The following is a 7585-nucleotide window of genomic DNA, read 5'->3' on the forward strand; positions in this document are numbered from 1 at the left end:
GTACCCGCCCGACCACGCCGGAGCAACCTGTTCCTCAACTCCTCCAAGCGACAAAGGACGAGAAAATCCTCCAGAAAGAATTCCCTGATCGACATGTCCAAGGGTGCAAGGTCGAATTCCTCCACAATCACGCCAGCCGCCGCCGCGAGGTGCGCGGCCTGGTGCGAACCGACCACGGTGACCACGACCGCCCTGGCGAGCTCCTCCTCCATCGCGCGCACATCTGGGCCGGTCTCCAAGAAGCAGCAGTCCACCTGATCCTCCCGAACCACCTGCGAAGCCCCAGATCCCGCCCCGAGCGAGACCGCCGGCGCGAACGGCACCGCAAAGCCCGGGCCTTGCACGCTCGCAACCGAGTCACCACGGACAACCTGGCTCCACGGGATCCCCAGCCGAACCGCGCCAGCCGAAGGAGGGCCCGGCGGGGGGTGGCAGGAGCGACCTCATAGTCGGGGACGAGGGCGACGAAGGGATCGACGCGAGCGGCTGCGGCCGGCGCGAATCCATCGGAGCGGGGCGCGAGGGGGAAGGGGGCGATGACGGAGAGCCGGCGGGGGCCGCGGCAGATCCACGGGGGAAGAGCTACGCGGACGAGGGCGGGGAGCAGAGCAATCCCTGGAGATGTGGCCGACCTCGCCACAGCGCACACAGAGCGGCGGGTTCATGCACATGGCGGAGATGTGCTCCTCACTCCCACAGTTGTAGCAGCAGCCAATCAGCATCGCCGGGATGCGACCACGCGACGTCCTGGAGGAGGGAAGAACGTCGGGCCACCTGCCCGGAGGGGAGCGCCTGGCTGGGCGCGGAGGGGACATGGGACGCACCATCGGCCATCTACGACTGGCACGGGTCTGCCAACCCGAGCGGGCAGCCGCCGGCCGCGCCGCCGGGCGCAACGGCACGTCGCGCACGATAGGGCCATGCGTGGTGCCCACCACTGTTCATGGTGTAATTTGGCTAGTAGTTTGTTGATAGGCCAAATTAATTAGTGGTCATCCAAGCTAATCAGTTACTATTTTGTTTAAAGATTGCAACAGGAATTTTCATGGACAAGAGGAAACTTGGGACATGTCCTAACCAGACTCAGGGTATCTCGGAGTTACCACAATGCTACCTAGGACAAGTCCTAACAAGGATCAGAGGTCAAAGCTGAAGATTGCAATGCTATGGATGGAGTTACACAGAGGGAAAGTGCAACATGCAGAAATACACGTGAAGAGTGGAGAAATATGATTCATAAGTGATCGCCATTATGTGTTGTGATTAGCGACGTTGCCGAAATAGTTTATTTATAAAAGGCAAGGCAAGGAGTGCTTATACTGTGAATATGGCCAAGAGGGGTTGCCATGCAGGTTAGCTATACGTGTTAGCTGGCCGATTAAAAACGTAAACTGATATATATGGTAGTCGTGCTATACATGGTAATCCAATTAAGATGGCCAGATTCTAGTCGGTTTAGCTTTGGAATTGTTTTCGTATACGCCAAGTCCAGCGTGCCAATATAAATTTAAGGCCGTGGCCGATTGAGAAGAGACCAATCAATTTATCCAACGAAACCAATCTGTTTTTTCACCTATGTTTTATCTATCGTTCTTTTCCTACTGAGCCCTAGCAGCCCTAGGGTTTGGTTCATCTTTGCCATTTTGTGCTGAAAAGCGGCCGTCCCTCCTCTACGAAAGCGAGGGGATCTTTGTTGCTTTGCTCGGAAAGCAATTGTTCGTCGTCACGAAAGTACGACGGTTATCGTGTTGTCGCGCTGCAATTTTGCGTGGCAACACAATTGGCGACTCCGCTGGGGACGGAAAGAAGAAGAAGCACACGATGAGTACCGAGTCCAGGAATGGGAGCGACATCGACCCGGAGAACGTCATCGCCGTCACACTCGACGATTTGTCGGAAGATGATCGGCGCGAGCTTGAACAAGAGATTAAGAAAGAGATGGCTGAGCGACTAAAATTGAAGTTGACTGGATACCGCAAGACAAGCATCGGCGTCGTCAAGAAGGTACATGTGCCGAACCCTTCAGATTCGATCAACACCGAGGTAAAAAAGTCAACCGGCGAAATTTCTAATCCAATTGATGTGTGTGTAGCTACTAAGTACGATTCTGATGTGAAAACTATGACACACACAATTACTCGATCAGTAGCTAATAGAATTGAAGAATTTAAGGAGCAGCTTCATAAAGATCTTGAAAATAATTTACCTAGTCATGTTCGGTCATTAGTGCTGCAAATCAATTATGGATATTCTGAGAAAACGCTGATGCCACTACAAAATACAGGATTCATTAACTTTCCTAGTAATATTCATACACATGGTGCATCGGTTAATAACGTTGTGCAGCCCAATGTTCCTTTAAATAGCGATCAAGGTGGTCGGAACTATGTGAGCAGTTCGGCTAATAATTTTATGCCTAGCATAGCTGCTCCTACTGTCTCAACTTCGGTTCCACAAAATCACAACAGCAATAACCGAAGTGCTAGTTCTAATTCTAGTTTGCAACAACTTTGTTATCCAACTGTAGAATATAGTACACCACCGTTGTTGACTATCAGTACCGGGATTCCGTGCGGGCCGGTACCCGATTCATATTTTAATGGGTCTCCGTTGCAAGCATCACAAGCTCAAATTTCTTTGCCGGAGTTTCCATCACGTGCTAGCGTTCCATCTGCTCCACAAACTAGTTCTCTACAGCTGAATGATAGTTTTAAGGATAAGCTTGCTAGTATACTAAGAGAATTCGGTTTAGAACCAAAGAGTAAAGCGCGTGCATATCAAAAACCATACCCTGATTACTTCGATTCAACGGCTTATCCTCGCGATTTTAGAATTCCTGACTTTGTTAGGTTTACAGGGGAAGATGGTAGATCCACTTTCGAGCATATCGGATAATTTTTAGCCCAATGTTGTGATATTGGCACATCAGACGTTTATAGGATTAAATTATTTCCGTTGTCTTTGTCCGGTATTGCGTTTACTTGGTTTACATCGCTTGCTCCTAATTCTATTTCAACATGGGCACAATTGGAGCAAAAATTTCATGAGTACTTTTATAGCGGTGAAACAGAACTTCGGCTTTCAGATTTAACTATGGTTAGGAAGAAATATAATGAGCACGTTCATGATTATATTAGGAGGTTTAGGGATGTCAAAAACCGATGTTTCAGCTTGACCATAGCCGAAAAGGATTTAGCCGATCTTCCCTTTTCGGGTCTTCTCACTCATATTAAGGATAAACTAGAAGGGCAAGAATTTTTAGATGTTAATCAAGTTTTGCAGAAGGCTTTGGCGCAAGAAAACCGGACTAAGGGGATTAAACAATATAGTCGGTTTGAAGATAATATTGATAATGAGGAGGATAATCATGTAGGTAATGCCTTCGATTATGATAGTAATTCAGCTAGTAAAGTTTACTTTAATATATGTGTAGCCGAATGGATTCCAGCGCCAAAGTCAAAACCCTTTGCATGTTCTGCTTTGAAACCCACACCTGCTAGAAGAGATGGAACTAAATACACTTTTGATGTTAGTAAGTGTGATAGAATTTTTTTATATGTTACTGCAAAATAAATTAATTAGAGTGAGAGAGGGTCATGTAATTCCACCTACAGAAGAGTTGGGTAGGAGAGCTTATTGCAAGTGGCACAATTCTTTCTCTCATGCTACTAATGATTGTAACATGTTTCGTCAACAGGTGCAATCGGCCATTAATGAAGAACGATTGACGTTTACAGAAAGTTCTAAGATGAAGCTCGATAGTGACGCTTTTCCTATCAATGTGGTCAAGCTTGAGAGTAAGAAAATGCTTATTCGGTCGGATCAGACCGAATTCGCAAGAAAGAAAAATGCCGTTGATGATAATGCTTCTCCAAGGATGATCAAACAAAAAAATCCAGAAGTAGGAGTTTGGAAAGTCAATGGAAGAAGGAAACAAGCTCCAAGACCAAAGCCGCCAGTTAGCATGTTGTTGGAGAAGTACACCTCACGCAAGACCAGCAATGTGTTTAACCGGCTTGGAGATAATAAACGTCTTAGATCTCCTTCTGGACCTGGCGGTCATGAGCAATGGCAAAGAAATTTATATGACCAGCAGCCCTATATTGCAATGGAGCCGACGTATTGGGTTGTGCACCTCCTATGTACCCGCAGTTTCCTCCATGGGGTTTTAATCCTTGGGTGTCATATCCTACAGTGCCAGGTTATTTTCACCCAAAATGGGTTCTGCCGAGGCCTATGTTCAGAGCAAACATACATGAGAAAAGGGCTCGGCTCAATGAGGCAGCTAGATCATGTGATGCAATTGTTGTCCAAAGGGACCGGTCATTGGTACGGAGTGCATATGGTGAAGTTCATATAGGTGGTCAAAAATTTATGTGGGTGCCAATCAATCGTAGAAGTGATGCAAAAGCACATGATGGGACTGTGCGTGGCTGCACCAAGATTAGCGCAATAAAAGATAATAGTTTACAAGATGATTTGCAGCCTAGTGTGCAGACACATGTAGACAAGAAAATTGTACGTACTACTGAGTTGGTTGATGCATCTGCTGATGAATTTACTAGAGACAGTGGGAAAATTGAAGCCATAGGTACAGAGAGAATAGTGATGGCGTGAAGTTGCAACAAACCGTCCGACGTAATCAATTTGAAAAGGAAACTAATTTTGGACAGAGCAAAGAATTCATTGTATCCTCATGTACTAATCAACGGTCTAAATCGGCAAGCTCATATGCTGATTTATTCATGGGAGGTTGTGGCCCAGGAGCGTCCAAAAATTTCAAATCTAGCACTAATTTGGATTTAAGCAATGTACGCGGCCAGAAATTTAAAGCTAGTAATGGACATGATCAGCGGAGAGGTATTTCGGCCAGAGATAAAATATTTGCCATAAAAGCAGAAGTACGTCAGTACAGGCTGAGAGACTCGGGGGGCAACAGAATTAAGTCAGCTGCACCAGAGACTAAACCAAGACCTTGGTGGTGTCCAACGGGACTCACACACACTCAGAAACGACGTGTGTAGAGACTACGGGCATTTGTAATGAAGGAAGAGACAGTCGAGAAGAAGCGCTTGTTCAATCAGGAAAAACCAATGGTGCCGAAAATGACATGGAGGGAGAAGCACATTGTGGGGGAGAAGTTGCCCAAAGCTCCCAATGGTAAATATTCAAAAAAGTATTGTCATAGCATGTCCAAGAAAACATGAGATAATGTGGCCGATATGTTATTGCAAGTATCGCCCTAAGTAAAATTGGCCGATATAATTTTTGAAATATCGCCCTAAGCAACTATATGGCTGATGAAGTTATCGACATTGTCGTAAGGAATAATATGTTTTTGGTGAATACAATTATACCAAAAACAGGGGGGCATGTGTTCATGGTGTAATTTGGCTAGTAGTTTGTTGATAGGCCAAATTAATTAGTGGTCATCCAAGCTAATCAGTTACTATTTTGTTTAAAGATTGCAACAGGAATTTTCATGGACAAGAGGATACTTGGGACATGTCCTAACCAGACTCAGGGTATCTCGGAGTTACCACAATGCTACCTAGGACAAGTCCTAACAAGGATCAGAGGTCAAAGCTGAAGATTGCAATGCTATGGATGGAGTTACACAGAGGGAAAGTGCAACATGCAGAAATACACGTAAAGAGTCGAGAAATATGATTCATAAGTGATCGCCATTATGTGTTGTGATTAGCGACGTTGCCGGAATATTTTATTCATAAAAGGCAAGGCGAGGAGTGCTTATGCTGTGAATATGGCCAAGAGGGGTTGCCATGCAGGTTAGCTATACGTGTTAGCTGGCCGATTAAAAACGTAAAGTGATATATATGGTAATCGTGCTATACATGGTAATCCAATTAAGATGCCCAGATTCTAGTCGATTTAGCTTTGGAATTGTTTTCGTATACGCCAAATCCAGCGTGCCAATATAAATGTAAGGCTGTGGCCGATTGAGAAGAGATCAATCGATCTATTCAACGAAACCAATCTGTTTTTTCACCTATGTTTTATCTATCGTTCTTTTCCTACTGAGCCCTAGCAGCCCTAGGGTTTGGTTCATCTTTGCCGTTTTACGCTAAAAAGCGGCCGTCCCTCCTCTACGAAAGCGAGGGGATCTTTGTTGCTTTGCTCGGAAAGAAATTGTTCGTCGTCACGAAAGTACGACGGTTATCGTGTTGTCGCGCTGCAATTTTGCGTGGCAACACAATTGGCGACTCCGCTGGGGACGGAAAGAAGAAGAAGCACACGATGAGTACCGAGTCCAGGAATGGGAGCGACATCGACCCGGAGAACGTCATCGCCGTCACACTCGACGATCTGTCAGAAGATGATCGGCGCGAGCTTGAACAAGAGATTAAGAAAGAGATGGCTGAGCGACTAAAATTGAAGTTGACTGGATACCGCAAGACAAGCATCGGCGTCGTCAAGAAGGTACATGTGCCGAACCCTTCAGATTCGATCAACACCGAGGTAAAAAAGTCAACCGGCGAAATTTCTAATCCAATTGATGTGTGTGTAGCTACTAAGTACGATTCTGATGTGAAAACTATGACACACACAATTACTCGATCAGTAGCTAATAGAATTGAAGAATTTAAGGAGCAGCTTCATAAAGATCTTGAAAATAATTTACCTAGTCATGTTCGGTCATTAGTGCTGCAAATCAATTATGGATATTCTGAGAAAAAGCTGATGCCGCTACAAATTACAGGATTCATTAACTTTCCTAGTAATATTCATACACATGGTGCATCGGTTAATAACGTTGTGCAGCCCAATGTTCCTTTAAATAGCGATCAAGGTGGTCGGAACTATGTGAGCAGTTCGGCTAATAATTTTAGGCCTAGCATAGCTGCTCCTACTGTCTCAACTTCGGTTCCACAAAATCACAACAGCAATAACCGAAGTGCTAGTTCTAATTCTAGTTTGCAACAACTTTGTTATCCAACTGTAGAATATAGTACACCACCGTTGTTGACTATCAGTACCGGGATTCCGTGCGGGCCGGTACCCGATTCATATTTTAATGGGTCTCCGTTGCAAGCATCACAAGCTCAAATTTCTTTGCCGGAGTTTCCATCACGTGCTAGCGTTCCATCTGCTCCACAAACTAGTTCTCTACAGCTGAATGATAGTTTTAAGGATAAGCTTGCTAGTATACTAAGAGAATTCGGTTTAGAACCAAAGAGTAAAGCGCGTGCATATCAAAAACCATACCCTGATTACTTCTATTCAACGGCTTATCCTCGCGATTTTAGAATTCCTGACTTTGTTAGGTTTACAGGGGAAGATGGTAGATCCACTTTCGAGCATATCGGATAATTTTTAGCCCAATGTTGTGATATTGGCACATCGGACGTTTATAGGATTAAATTATTTCCGTTGTCTTTGTCCGGTATTGCGTTTACTTGGTTTACATCGCTTGCTCCTAATTCTATTTCAACATGGGCACAATTGGAGCAAAAATTTCATGAGTACTTTTATAGCGGTGAAACAGAACTTCGGCTTTCAGATTTAACTATGGTTAGGAAGAAATATAATGAGCACGTTCATGATTATATTAGGAGGTTTAGGG

This window comes from Aegilops tauschii, chromosome 1 (assembly GCF_002575655.3).
Source record: "Aegilops tauschii subsp. strangulata cultivar AL8/78 chromosome 1, Aet v6.0, whole genome shotgun sequence".
Lineage (NCBI taxonomy): Eukaryota > Viridiplantae > Streptophyta > Magnoliopsida > Poales > Poaceae > Aegilops > Aegilops tauschii.